The sequence below is a fragment of the Argentina silus genome (assembly GCF_951799395.1).
Source record: "Argentina silus genome assembly, chromosome: 2".
Lineage (NCBI taxonomy): Eukaryota > Metazoa > Chordata > Actinopteri > Argentiniformes > Argentinidae > Argentina > Argentina silus.
The window spans coordinates 11,199,809-11,215,525 of NC_139656.1; the positions used below are offsets into that span (position 1 = coordinate 11,199,809).

The 15,717-nt window shown below is 40.3% G+C and overlaps 1 protein-coding gene and 1 long non-coding RNA gene across 2 annotated transcripts in view; both read left to right on the forward strand.

Annotated features, from left to right (window-relative positions):
• Window positions 1-15,717, forward strand: part of cadm1a (cell adhesion molecule 1a) — a 274,145-nt gene that overhangs the window by 88,418 nt on the left and 170,010 nt on the right. The window lies entirely within an intron of this gene.
• On the forward strand, window positions 1,887-3,575 carry LOC310801384. The gene is made up of 2 exons (XR_014554109.1): window positions 1,887-2,295; window positions 2,678-3,575. It is a non-coding gene; the product is annotated as an uncharacterized lncRNA (long non-coding RNA).

Here is a 15,717-nt window from a genome sequence, read left to right on the forward strand (position 1 = left end):
CACACACACACACACTCACCCACTCACTCACAAAGGACTACAATTGTTAAGTCTTAAAAAAAATAAAGCATGAATTCATATCAGAGGTCTGGTGCCAATTCCCAATTATAGCAATAGCCTAGTAATGATAATAATGATAATAATAATAATAATAATAATAATAATAATAACAACAACAATAAAGCATGTAACCTCATATAATGATACAGCAATAGCCTAGTAATGATAATAGGCCTACCACTACTCATAATAATAATAATAATAATAATAATAATGCCTGCAAGCTCACATTAGAAGTCTGGTGCTACTGCCAATTATAACAATAGCCTAGTAATGATAATAGGCCTACCTATCGCTACTGATGATGATGATAATAATAATAATAATAATAATAATAATAATAATAATAGTGTGGGCCTAACAATAATAGCCTAGCCTAGGGCTATCTATCTATCTATCTATGCAAGGTGGTGCAGTGGGGGTGGCGCCGGGAAGAGGGGGGGGGGGGGCGCCGGGAGGAGGGGGGGCCCCAACTGCAATGAACCAGCTTTGGGGGGGCCCAGCTTGCAAAAGGTTGAGAACCCCTGACCTAATGTATCAAAGTAATAGCTTTGCTCAAGAGGACACACAGCTGCTTCCAGCAGACCGGCTAAGTTCTGATCCCAAGCCATCACCATCCAGTCTGGGACGCAGCTGCAGTTCCCTAATTGACACTGTTTATGTGTGTAGATAGATAAAACCAAAGTTTGTGCATGTGTGATGGTTCCCCTGAACTCTAAATATTTTTTAGCATAAATTATTTTGTTTATATCTATCCATGTTCCTTTAATTTTTCACCTCCTCTGCCTTTATTGAGGCCTCAGAACAAGGCTGCCGACTAAGTGTGTGTGCATGCACTGATCAGGCAATAGCAACTGGCAGAGGGCCACAAAAGGACATTTCTTTGCTAGGTGGTATGTTGGGGGTGGGGGAGGGCATATAACCAAGACTTGCAACCCGAATGCTGTGGGTTCAAATCGACTTTGGGGCAATTTTGACAAATGTGCTTTCAGTGTTATTATTATGCCGCAATAATTGCCTGACCACTTACACTTACCCTAACCACTCAAAGTTAATGCCTAACCCTAGCCAGCTCTTTACGATTGTTTCACTTAAAATGTCACTCTTGGTCAATTCTGGTTACTAAAGAGAAAGAAATACAGCCACATTGTCAAGTGATATGGACTTCCCTCGACCTGCAAGCCACCTAGTTCCAGACAGGCCTGTGTGGAGTAATTATATTCTGAAATGTGATCGAATTTAACCATTAAAAACATGTGTTTCCGGGCGGGTCTGTGTGGTGTAATGATGTTCTGAAGTAAATAACTAATGATATAACATAAAAGTATAGCTATTCCAATGTAGCTAATAAAGTAACAGCAAATATAACCATTCAAATATAACCAACAGTACATGTTTTAATACATTTAATGTTTCAAATGTACCTAACAGAATGATTAATGTGGAAATGTGTTTAACATGTTCAATGTTTGAAGTTTAGTACCTAACAGAGTGATTCAAGATGGAAAAAAAGTTGAACTTTGTTTTATGATTAAAGTTGAAGTGTTCATCTGTATTCAAGTTTGGTAGGGAGAGAGAGGTGAATGACCTTGGGACGTGGGCCTTATCTGGAGGGTACTTTCCAAACAGGGGAAGATGTGCCCAAATATGGTGTAACTTCCACCTAAGGTACTTTCCAGAACAGGGGAAGGTATGCCCAAGTATGGTGTGGGGAAGGAGAAAGAAGTCTGATAGGTTAAAAATGTTCCACCTTCCAGGAGGAGTCCAGGTCCGGAGAATAGGTAAAAAATGGGATGACGAGCATCTCAACAGGCATTTCCATAAGACCCCACTGAGGACGGATCCCTAAGAGACCCGGAGGTCCAGCCCAATCGGGGAATCCACGACCAAAGTCCTCTCAGGAGAGAGTTTAGACTTGGGAGCCTCCAGCCTGGAGGCTGATGTTATCGGAGTAGACTCCCTCTTAGCTACCTTGAGACTTAGTCCTCACTCTCTATGGCATTGCCCATAACTGTCTGTGGTTGGGACTCTGTTAACGGTTTGGAAGGGGTTGAGTGACCACTTTACTTGTACTAGAAAGCGTGGGTCGTTGAAGTCCCTCGGTTGAGGTCTTGGTGATGCTCAGGAGAAATCAGCTGAGCTGATAGAGGAACCGAGAGTATTCGGTGGTTGCAAATGCCGATGCTGGATGGAGCCTCTCTAAATGTATACAAAGTTAGACAGAGTAGGGACAGGGTAAGATTTAATTTCTTTTATTCCTTTAATTTCTTTTATTTCTTAAATTACTTCATTGCTACATTGCATTACCATGCTGTAACACTTAAAGCTTAAATAAAGTACACATCTCATTTAAAGAAAAATAAGAATTTTAGTTCTTGTTAGAAGGTTAGATAGAATTGAAATAGTCACCTAAGTTGTGTTATCCTCCATGTTAAATTGTAAAAAGTTAGATTTCACTGCACATATTACATCATAGGATCTAAATGGTTATTCTAGCCTCTTTTTAAAATATCCCCTTTGGATGAATTGTCCTCATCAATAAATTAAATTCCTGCAGCTACACCAACTGGCACTCAAATAAGAATAGAGCTGTCGTTAACTACTGGGCCTTTCACAGGCTGTGTTCCATTGTGGGTCGCTTACAGAACAAAGCTGGAAAGAGGAAGCAGGGGAAACTGGGGGAAGTAGACGGTGAACAGCAGGGTGAACCTATTCGACACGAGCCTAAGTATATCTTTAGAAACCTATTAGGGTAAGACCCTTTAGGCTGAGGATCTAACCCGTTGGATGGAAAGTTTCAACGAGTCTGCAGAAGTGAATGAGAGGTATCACGCTGCCCCTCCTCCTGCTCAATCTCACTATCATGAGATAAATGTGCGATTTGCTGATTACATTTTTGATAATCAGCTTGTATTCATTTGTGTTTGTTTTTCTTCAAAGTCGAACAAGTGGTATGCTTTCCCCCCTTTTTTTAAACAAAGGGTTTGGCATATCCCAACATACCCCCTCAATTCGACCACTGCCTAACACTAACCCTTACCTTAACCACTCAAATTAAATGCCTAATACTGCCTAACTGCCACATAAATTGGGTTGCAATAGTAGTGTATTTGTATTTAAAATTGTGTTTAGTAGTGTTGTGTTAGTTCAATAGTGTTGTGTGGAAACATGCAGATTTCACGCTACAGCAACGTGCAGATGAGCATGTTATGGTGGCCTTGTACTATTGTTTATGCATGCAAATTTTGTTAGGAGTCTTGATTTTTAAACATAGCATTCCACACAGAGATGCAGCAAATGGCTGCTGTGTGAACAGCCTGTTAATGCTGGATTATGACAAAGTGTATGCAAAATTACCCAAGGAAAAAACTATGAATTAGATACAAGAAGACAACTACCAAGGGGAACATGTAATAAGAGAAGAGTGTGTGTGTAATGCTAGTGTTAAAACATTGTAGAGCTCAGTATAATGACCACAGCACTGACCGAAAAATACATTTATTTTTTGCATTCTCTGATTGCATCTCTTTCTCATAAACATTACATTACTATTTGGCAGGTGCTTTGCATAGTTTCAAAGGGACAGAGAAAAAGTGGGTGCAAAGGCGAAGCTACCTTAATCCCAAGGCGAAGCTACCTTAATTCCCATAACTGGAGGCTCTACTGTACATCACAATTTAAAAAAACACAAGGCCTGGCCAAACAGGTTGTTTTTCAGTTATGGGAGTTTTGTATGTCTGTGGGGAAGAGTCAAAGCCATGTTTGTGTACAGTCTGAATAATTTCTCTTAAGCCAATTGATGTTTCCCTTTGAAGGGAGCCTTCTTGATTCTGGGTGGTTGGTGGAAAGCTTTCAAGCCCTTTCACTTTAAACATCAAACTGGCTGTCTTAAGATTTGCTCTCTGAGTGAGAATTGAAGAGAATTGAAGAGAGAAAGAAATTACGTTTGACTAAGGACAACTCTAACATGGCCAATTAATAATTTAAAGTTTTTTTTTTTTTTTTGCTTTAATGAGCTGTTCAATTACTGAGTTGTCCCTTGAGAAGATAGTTTATGGTGTTATCTTGTGGTCATACTCTCCATGGCTGACCTGCACCATCATTCTTAAGGGGGGGGGATGAACCAGAGAAATCGCCATTAACCTTGTCCCCATATCCCTGAATAATGACATGCTTGGGAAATGGGTTTCTCTTCTTAAAGACCACTTCCAGAATCAACACGATGATGATTGCTCAACAAAGGCTACAGTTGTTTATGGTTGTGGTCTGAAAAACCCCCCACAAAGTTCAGAGGGTCTCGACCGTTAATCAATCTAGTACATGGAATGGAGTAAGAAATGGGGTGTCCCTTTTCAAGTGTAAACTCTTCATATCAAAAGAGTGTATCAGTGATGCTATTCAGCATCAATTATAAATAGAACAAAGAGACTGCAACACGCTCCCCAGCATCTTGAAAGACAATGTCGCCTTATCAAAGCTGTGACATGAATGCGTTGTTTGACGGGTTCAACTTGGAATAACTTCCATTTGATTAAGTGATCATGGCAATAAGACATTAGAGCACCCCTCCTGTTATTGACAGCTGTCATCATGGCATCTTGCTGTTCCTCATGAATTGGTAATAAGTCAGAGGAAAATACTGACAGTGGTGTGACTCCCTCAATATTGCCATACAATTGGCAAGACTTTGCTCAATTACAGAATCAGCTACAACTACAGAAGCCAACCACCAGAAAGCTATGTATGACATCAAATCAGCCTTTCATTCACATAAGGTCCGGCACTCAAACTCATTTGAATGTGTTACATTATCATGCCGCTAGTGTGATATTAACATTTAATTTGCGCTTTGGCTCCCCAACAGTGAATCACAAATGTTTACAGTGCCCATTGGTTTCAAGTCTTAACACTCCTCGCACCCCAAAGCCAAAATTCAGTCCAGTGATGGCTACCATCTGCTCAGAGCAGAGCAGAATATGTCTAACAGCACATTTCAGTTTGAGTGTCAACGTTACCATGCTCTTTTACATTTGTAGCCAACACTGTAAACCCCACCACAAAAATGTACATTTGGAACTGTACATTTGGACTGTACATTTGTTCAATTATTTGTTTACATTCCTGCTCACAAAAGAAAACTGTCTGAAAGCAGGCATCTCTGGGGCAGGCTATTTTGAGGGGGGCTTTGTAGCAGCAATCCTCCTGGTCCTGAATGGGAGCCAAGAGCCTCTTCTGTGGCAGCTGTGGTGGGATTCTCCAAAGTGGGTCAGATGAAGGAGCACATATAAATTAATATTGAATGTTCCCCGTGGGACTGGTGCATTGGGCTATGAATAATTCTTGATAGACAATGGCTGTCATGCATGGTGTGCTCCTGTTTACATACTGTATGCCCTGCGATATTACTTTGATTATTAATTATTTGAGTGAGATGGTTACTTTGTTTCTCTTTTTGTTGACGTGTTAATTTTTCCATTTGTGTGTTTGCTATGGTGTGTTTATGGCTTTTATGTGTTTTTTCTTGTGTGTGTATTTGTGCTTGTTTGTCTGCACATGTGCCCCGTGAACATGTTTTCAAGTGTGTGTGCCTGTGTGTGTGCCTGTGTGTATGACTGTGTGTATGACTGTGTGTATGACTGTGGACATTTCACGCCAAGCTCCATTGTGTGCTCGGCGTAACGGCACAGTTGGTTTGGATCCATTGGCTCGCCTTGGTGTGTGAAAGTGGAACCACTTTGCGAGCCCAGTGCATGAAAGTGGCATTGCTTCACCAGTCAATAGTATGAATTATGTATGGCAGGAGTAGGTGAAAGCCTTGTTCCGCATCATCTGCAGACTTTTCAGCAAATTAGCATTTGGAGAGCTGTCTGCTTTTGTCAGGGGTTTTAGTGCTATTGTATGGCTTATAATATGGAAATAGAGGACCTGCTCTTAGTTGCCTTTTTCTTGGCTTTGTTCCATGCTGTTTCTTTTCTGAAAGGGTCATCTTGCAGGGAACATACTGTACTGTAAGGCGTGGGCAGCGGGCTGGGCAGATGGGGGTTATCATTGATTGGCGGGGGCCCTGCTGGGTCCTGCTTGGACTGGTGAACTGTCATTAAAACCTGTCCAAGATTAGCTTGGAAATAACAAAGTGGAAAATAAGAACTGTGCAACTAACTGAATGCACAGGAGTTGACATGTCTGTTCTGATTTTGTCTTTACAGTCAATACGATTGAATTAATTGCAGTGTCTACCTTATCCAGTCTCTACTCCCTCCTCACCTCTCCCCTGCTCCTTTCCCTCCCTTTGCACCTCTTCCTCTCTATCCCCTCATTCCCTTCCCTCCTCCTGACTCCGCTCCCCTATCAATTCATTTCACCTCTTCTCTCATTTCCCCTCTTCCTCTTTCTCCCCTATCCCCCTTTTCATCTCTTATAACTTCTCCTTACCCAAGCTGGTCCTCGATGCGCTTTACCATTTTCCCCATTGAAATTCGCTGTCACTTGTCAAGCTGCCTGTAACTCCAACTGGAAGTGCACCAAGAGCTACACAATTGCCTGCTTTCTCAGGGCTCTTACTCTTGTCTTTTCTCTTGTCATGCCGTGCACACCAGGAGCTACAAAATCGCTTGTGTGCATCTACATAGATGGTTAATCTATGAATTAATGTATCAATTATAATAATTATTATTATTATGCCAATTCTAAATTTAACTATGATGTAACAAAACAATTCTGTACTAGTTCACGTAATTGTAATGCCGAGATGTCGCTTTGCCGCCAGGAATAGCTTTTGTCGTGCCGCTAGCCAGTGTCGTGTCACCGGGGGCGGAGTTGCCCCGAGTCGCTGCCTCTCATTCATGAATGAATGATTGCTGGCCGCCTTGTCGCTAACTCTGGTGTGAACGGTCCTTAAGGCAGTAAGTTTATAGTTAAAGGGACAGTTCACCCAAATTACAAAAACACATACAGTCATGAGAAAAAGTTAGGACACCCTATGAAAACCTTTGTCTTTTTCAACATATTCAAACATATGGACATTTGATATTCATTTGAACAATATTGAAAAATTGAGGTAATAAAACTAAACAAATACAACTGAAACAAATTATTTAAAAAATGATTGGTAAAATGTAATTAATAGAAATGCAATCTTCTTGTGAGGAAAAAGTTAGGACACCCCCACATTTAGTTCCACTTAAAATGCCTAAAATTATAATCAAGAGCACCACATCAGGTGCAAATGATTAGAACATCGTTACAGAGGATTTTGGAGGAGCCTGTCCTATTTAAACCTCAGACATTTAGTTTGGTTTGCTCTTGATTGTTGAAGTGAGTTGCATCACCATGGCGAGATCAAAAGAGCTCTCTGAGGCCTTCAGAAGAAAAATTGTAGATGCATATGAGTCTGGGAAGGGATATAAAAAGATCTCCAAACAATTCGAAATTAGCCATTCCACTGTCCGGAAAATAATTTACAAGTGGAGAACATTTAAAACCACCACCAACATGGCCAGGTCAGGCCGCCCAAGCAAGTTCAGCCCAAGAGCTGACCGAAAGATGCTTAAAGAAGTCTCCAACAATCCCAGAATGTCATCACGGGACCTACAGGTATCTCTTGCCACAATTGATGTCAAAGTACATGCATCCACCATAAGAAAGAGACTGAACAAGTTTGCATTACATGGGAGGTGTGCAAGGAGGAAACCCCTGCTGTCAAAAAAAAACATCAGGGCAAGACTAAAGTTTGCCAGAGAACACCTAGAGAAAGACCAGAACTTCTGGAACAATGTGCTTTGGACAGATGAATCCAAAGTTGAACTATTTGGGCATAGTAAGAGTAGACATGTTTGGCGCAAAACCAAGACAGCATTTGAGAACAAGAACCTCATACCAACTGTGAAGCATGGGGGTGGAAATGTCATGGTTTGGGGCTGCTTTTCTGCAGCAGGGCCTGGTCAGCTCACCATCATAGAATCCACTATGAATTCTGTATTGTATCAGAGGGTGCTTGAGGAAAATGTGAGACCATCTGTTCGAAAGTTGAAGCTGAAGCGGATGTGGACCATGCAACATGACAATGACCCAAAACATTCCAGTAAATCTACCAAGGAATGGCTCAAGAAAAAGAAATTGAGAGTTCTGGAATGGCCAAGTCAAAGCCCGGATCTTAATCCTATTGAGATGCTGTGGATTGATTTGAAACTGGCTGTGCATGCAAGACACCCCTCTAACATCCCACAGCTGAAAGAATTCTGCAAGGAGGAGTGGGAAAAACTTTCTCCCAATCGATGTCAGAGACTTGTAGACAGTGATAAGAAACGTCTAATTGAGGTTATTTCAGCCAAGGGGGGCAATACTAGCTATTAGGGCATGGGGTGTCCTAACTTTTTCCTCAGTAGGAATTGGCATTATTGTTAATTTTTCGTTAAATAAATGATTACAAAGTTACATTTTCATTGTTTTTTGTTCAATTACATCCCCTTTATCTATAGATATTGTTAGAAAGAAGATAAAATATTGATATGTCCATATTTTTAAAAGAATAACTTAATATTTTGGGGGGTGTCCTAACCTTTTCTCATGACTGTATTGTGCATTGATCTCCACTGGTTTTTGGTTAAGAAAATCTACCAGTTAGCATGGATTGAAGTCTGTATTTGTCCATAGACTAGTGATTTTGTAATTTGGGGTAACTATCCCTTTACATGTAGGTCTACCTGATCTGTCTACTCAGAAATACTATAGTAACAGTACACATCTGTTTAAATGCTGTTTTGAATTTCTGTTTGGAAGTTCAAATCTTATATGGAAGAAAGGCAATCATTTAGAATATTCATCCTTGTGTCTATTTTTGGACTTGAACTCACTTGAAATCATGAAATGTCTTGTTATAAATTGTCTCTTTAGTGTTTGTACCCCCTCTATAGACTGGATAAGCCATAAAAGTACCAAGAACCCAGGCCTCAGGGTGATTGGCTGGCTAGACTCTTTTTTACTGTGCCCGTGCTTATTTTGCCTACGTGCCTATGCCATGTCTGTGCCGACCTTTGTTTAAACCTTTTGTTTGATAAGAACTTATCCGTATTAGTATTTTCTTTTTCTTTTATTTAAATCAAACACTCTTGTAAAGCCAAATAAAGGGGTTACTATAATTTTGGCCCAAAACAACTCTGGACATTTACTAGACGAGGAATAGGAAAAGATAGGAACATTTTTAGCCACTACACACACTGTTAATATTGTCCTTACGTAGGCATAACACACTTACTTGACACATCAAACCAAGGCAACTCAATTAGTAGGATAATGCATTCAGCGTGCGCTGCGTCTTCTTCTCAAATCCTTAAGAAGTTGAAGGAAAAAAACACATTTTACCGGTAGGATTTGTTTTAGCAAGTCAAGCATTCATAAGAAGAGAGACAAGTCTACATATAATCCGTACCCGGCAAATAGCAAGGACCATTGAGTTGCTACAAGACGGGTTACTTTTCCTTGTACTGTTACCACCCCTGCTCGTTCTTTTTTGTGTTCAGCAATTGCGATTTTCTTTCTCTTCTTGTTCTGTGGGCTTGGCTCCACGATTCCCTACCCATTAGTCTTGATAATTCAGGTCGAGGGTTGGAGCCTCTGGAATAAACCAAGCAAAATAATGCAATCTCTCCATCCATCCACCGATGTGAACATCCTGCCCCCTCCGCTTGGTGCATTAGTACCCCTTCCTCCTTGGCAAATTCAGCTGCCTCTCAATTACTCTGCCTGATGGAGCGTCTTTGGTGTAAAGAAAACCTCTGAGCAAAGTAGGTTGTTTATTTTTGTAGTTTAGCCTGTGCTCTTTTTAATATGTTCTTTATTAACTAAGAGTAAACCTTAAAAAAAGTATTTTTAAGACCATCTGAAATAGACAATGTACCAATCCCAGAGGGGACGTTATCATGAACACAGACTAAAAAATCACAGGCTCTTAACACAAAACCCACAAAATCACTCCAAGCTGTGTAGGGTCGAAAAAGCGTGCTGTGTTGTTTTTGTTTTTCTTTGTTTTACCGTTAGTTGACGTCCAGCAATGCATTGATTGTTGCACTGGGAGAAGAATTATGCATTTTTTAGGGCTCCAGACTAAGCTTTTCATTTCGTGGCACGAGCACATGATTTGGTCACACTACATTTTATTCACGCAATTGAAAAGAGTGAGTAGGCTAATTATCTGAAAAATGCACTTACCATTATATTCAGACACAACTTGTTCCATGTGTGTGCTAAACATTCCGCGTCATTACAATGGTCTTACAAACGCATACAGAAACGGATTACATGCTACATCACCTATTCTGTGATAATAAGAAAAGACAGATCATATGGATATTGAATGGAGTGGACATGTTAAATTAGGCTTTTAAACAACTATCTACAAACATAATTAAAGAGTGTATACAATTTATAAGCCACCGCAGATCATGAGATCTCCTGAGAGAAAAGCTAAACATGTTTTCTTACTGGAGATTTTATTCTACTTTGGTGGAAGCCTCCGCTATGTATACATATTGTTCATGCAAGATACGAAAGTCCAGTGTTTAAAAGTACGCGTCTGTGTGAGGATGTCGCCAGCGTACCGCGATGGCAGTAGTGAGTCAGCTCGACGATTTGATATGTTCTATTTCAATGAATTCACCTCGGCAAAACAACCACCAGGAGGCATTGTTGGGAAATCCTAATCTGTATGTACACACTAATTCTAACATGTATAACATATATAATATATGTGTAGGGTACAGTACAATCCTAGAAATGTTGTCACAGTTCCATGACTGTGAAGCATTAGAGAACGCGCAATAAGGTTCTACAATACCCTGACATTACCTGCTTTTATTTTTCACATTCAAAATGTGAGTGTATTGTATAGTAGATGTTTCCACCTGTTCCCTCGATCGCGTCTCTCCTATAGGCAATAGGTTGGAATATGCACTAGGCTTAAACAAATAGTAGTGCTTATTGTACAGTAGAGCCTTTCGTTCTTTTAAAAGTTTTTTTTTGGAGAATGGCTTTGTAAATCAGTGGGTAGGGCCGCGTGTGGCATTCCAAATGTTAACACTTATTAAATACATTTGAATAGAATCAGTGGCTACGGCCATGGGAGACATTCCAAACATCAACACTTATCAAGTACATAGTGGTAGGCCTGCCCACTCTGCTCAAATACATTTCAATAGAATTAGTAGGTACCGCCGTGTGCAACATTCCAAACATTAACACTTGTATATACATCTGCATAGATGGACAAATTACCGTATCACGATCCGTAAATGGCTTTATTCAGGCCGAGCAACTGATATTTGTGATCTGTTTGATGTTTACACAACAGCACACCAACACTCATGAAAATTAACACCTGCCAAACGCTACATGGGGGTAGGCCTGCATTTTAAGATTGTTCGTCCTGTAGTTTTCCTTTTCCAACATCAATGTAGCAAATAATTTATTGAGAGATCATAATTGTTTTCATGTAGGCCTATGGTTTTCCCATCAGCAGGAAAACTACAGGAGAATAGTTTTGCCATAGCGGCGATTCTAAATGTGGCTTGTCAAGGGAAATGCGCAACAATGTTTTGGCTGAGGTCTAGTAAACAGTTGAATATATAATGTTATGCGTGGCAAGCAATGGTTAGCCCCCAAACCCCTGCACGATCACTCCGCTCTTCCACCTCGGCTCCCCGCCTGGCACCGCCGCCTCTACGTGGATGCAGCGGCCACTCGGTCACGGCTTTTCACTGTCCTGGCGCCCCGCTGGTGGAGCGAGCTTCCCACCACTGTCAGGACTGCAGAGTCACTACCGATCTTCCGCCTTAGATTGAAAAACCATCTCTTCAGGCTACATCTTAACAGTCCCTCCTAAAGACCTCTTCACCCCCACTACCCCCCCTGTACTAACCCTAACCCCAACCCTTGAGACCTCTTCACCCCCACTTCCCCCCTGTACAAGTTCTCTCCTGTTAATAATAATAATACAAAAATAAAATAATAATTGGCTTCTGGCATTAAGGTTGCCAATGGCCCCTGGTGTGAGCATTGATTACTTTGTCTTATGATGACTGTTGGATAGATTCACTTACTTAAACAAATGTATTTATTGTAAGTCGCTTTGGATAAAGGCGTCTGCTAAATGCCATAAATGTAAAATGTAAATGTCATGTAAAACATCAGTTGCAGCACTCTGGCGAAAGAGAGTGATTGGATACTCTTGAAAAGCAAGCTCATAGACCTGCTGAGTGTAACATAACACAGCTGCTTGAATAATCCTTTCTTTCTCTCTCTCTTTTTCTTCATAGGTAAGCACTTTCTATGGGCCCCGGTGCCAAAGGGGGTTGAGTGAGATCGCCTGCAGTTGTTGCCAGCCCCTTGATAGTCCCTCCCCCATCTGAGAGGGGGAGCGATTTAAGGTGACGCACCACACTGCTGAGTTATAATCAAGAGATTTCTTCGGCCATGGCTCTTGCTGACTCAGCAAAGATAACACAACGGACTGATCCACATTACCCATTGACCATTGAATCTCAGAACCAATCACTAGACAGAGGAGGGAATATGGAACTAGCCTTTGAAATGTTCTTCGTACATCTTAGGGCTATGCTGCAGACTCACTCTCATCATAACAGCATACTCATACACACTCTTGTCCAATGAGGGATTATTTGATCATGGACATGTCAGAGTTCCCTCTGACCCTAACTGACTGAGTTATATAATCAAATTAATGTTCTGACCCAAATCTTGTATGCTAGTACTCTACCCTCTAGCTTATTTGATGATTGAGAATGTAATCTATTCTTGGCCTCTAACACAGATTGTACTGGACGAGGGAGGTAATGATATCTCCCACATCTCCCCCATCATAATCTCAATCTGCAACTCGCTGCCCACTCTTGATCTAACTGAAACCACTTGGGTCAGAAGCTAAAAAAGATTATTCTTAATTATCTTGCTTCAAGCAGCTAAATTGCTAATTTATCTGAAAGAGTTATACCCGTAAACTCAATGGAAAGCATTTACCCCGTTATTTTTTTAAACAAATAGTAGTCTGACAAGCCATTTCGTAACTGGGAACAATGAACTTGGAACATTCCTAAACTGTGCCTTTGTGTACATGCCATGTTTGCACACAGATATTGACATGCACTGCAAAAATAACCCAATTTGGATGCAAAGTCAAAGACGGAATTGGCTGTAGTCTAAATAGGGTGGCCAATAATATTTCCATCTGCAACCATTCTCTCCATCCTGTCCTCTATAACAGAGGAGAGATGGAGAGCATCTAAACAAAGGTCTATTCAGAACTGTCCACTTATTCCTTGATTCAGGCTGTAGCCACACTAAAGTCATCCAAATTGGGATATACAGTCCCATCTGTGTTTCAAATACATATCACTTTTCACTGGGTATATGGTATTATGGCTTTATAATAGTTTTTAAGATGAGCGGTAAATGTATGCTTAAATTTTGTATAATGTCAAGCACTGAGATACAGTAGGTTGTCTGTGTTGGCAGAGGGACCATGTGGCTCTTTGGGTCAATGATCATTTGCAGTGTGGCTCTCTGGTTGCCAAGGATTGAGTTCCACTAATCTAAAAGTAGAGGTCTATCCGGAACTGTCCACTTATCGCTTGATTCAGGCTGTCAGTACACGGTTTGGCCAGGCTGAGAAGCCAACAGCCAAGTACCTGATCCAGGCCTATGGTGGACCCACAGGCTTCTCTCTCAACCTCTCTTGTAAATCCCAGTGGGAGGTCAAAAATAAAAATACGATACTTGCAGACCCCACAATGCAGACATGGACTTCATATTCTGTGGATGTGACTGCACTGCAGTAGCTCTTCTACAGTTGATGAGGAAAGCATAGAACTGTGTCGTGATGACATATGCATTTATTAAGCAATCTAAAGGAATAATAGGATTAGGGATAAAAGGTAGACTTAGTGTCTCAGCTAAGATTAAACTTCAGACAGTACAAGATTCACAAGATTACCTGCCTCTTATGGGCGTGGCCCAATTATATGGATGTTTGTGCATCCTTACAGTGTTGCCATTTTGTGCTCTTCTGATAATTAATTCAGAAAAGACAGAATAAGCTACAGAATATGTAAGTATTTTAGAAGTATGGATTTTTGTTGAGATTAAAAACATACTCATTTAAATTTCAGTTGAGCAGCTAATTGCAATGCACAACCTTTAGTTTTTTTTATCACAAACTAATATTTAGTGGGCTTGCTCCTCCTACAACTTTTAAGATATTCACATCAGTCCAACTTTACAACGTGCAGAGAGGTCTAACTAGGTGTGTTATGACTTGGTTTTGATGCCTAATAACTCCAAAACTCTGTTTAACAATGCAGAATGTTGATTTAGGCCAATAAATCGCTGAAATCACTCTCCAACCACTTCACCAACCAACTCTACCACTCTCAACCACTCATCCAACCAACTCTCTACACACGCCACTGAACTACTCCAGGCTCATTCTATCTATCTATCAATCCATCCATCCAACCAACCAAACCATCTTTAACTTTATCCGCTACGATAATAAGACTCATTTTCTTTCAGCTACCATCCAAACTTTAAACTTTTTCTCCTACAAAAATAAGACATTGCAAGCCCACAAAGTTTCTTCTGGAACTTATTTTTCTAGTCTCATATACTGTATGCTGCTGTTGTCATTATTGCACATTTTTCAATCCATTACCTATTATTAGTTTGTTTTTGTTGTGTTATTGTTGTAGCCAGTATTTCTTATCTCTGTATTTTGGTTTATTAGAGGTCTATAGTGAACAGCTGTAACAGATAATGACATTCGGTCAAAATGTGTTCTTGGAAAGCATGGTTGCATTACAGGCTGAAAACAACTTTTTTCTTTGGGTTCTGCCTAGCTTGAAACTGTTGTGTTCCATTTTGTTACAGATTGTATTTTGGAAGTGCAGTTGTTGTTTTTTTGCAAATTTTTATTCATGCAGAGGACATCCAGTGCTTTGTCGTCAAGGAAAATAACATAATTTCAAGGTCCATTTTTGTTTTTGAAATCAAATCCATTTAGAGTACTGTACTCACATTGTCTCTAAGGATATTGCTGTTAAGAAAACAAATCTGGATATATTATTTAAGTTGTTTAAGCCCACATCCTTGAACAGTATAATACAAAAACAAGTGGTCTTTCAATGAAAGTATTATGCATCTACAATCAAATATAGCCAATATCTTGAGTTCTGCAAACAAGTCAGAGCAAATGGATACCATTAGTTAACTAATGCTGGAGTAGTTATGTCAGCAACATGTATACTACATGTTACACAGGCCAATAAAGCATACCATGAGGCCTACATAAACTAGTGCTAAGTTATGCATTCCTGTTAAAATGTATTCGTTTTCAAGTCTTGATTGCATCGGTAACAAGGTACAGTGTATGCTTTTGTCTGAGCAAAGCCATCGACGAGCAGTCATTCAAAAGTACACAGCAGCCATTTACCACCAACCTAGAGTGGCTTTAACAGGCAGGCAAGGTTGCCATATAACCAACGTGTTTGTCAGGCTCTGGTTACATTTTAATTTACTCACCAAGGACGCTGCCTACGAGCAAATTATAGAGTTAAAACAATTGATGGCTTATTTTTTCCCTGGAAGGGGGGA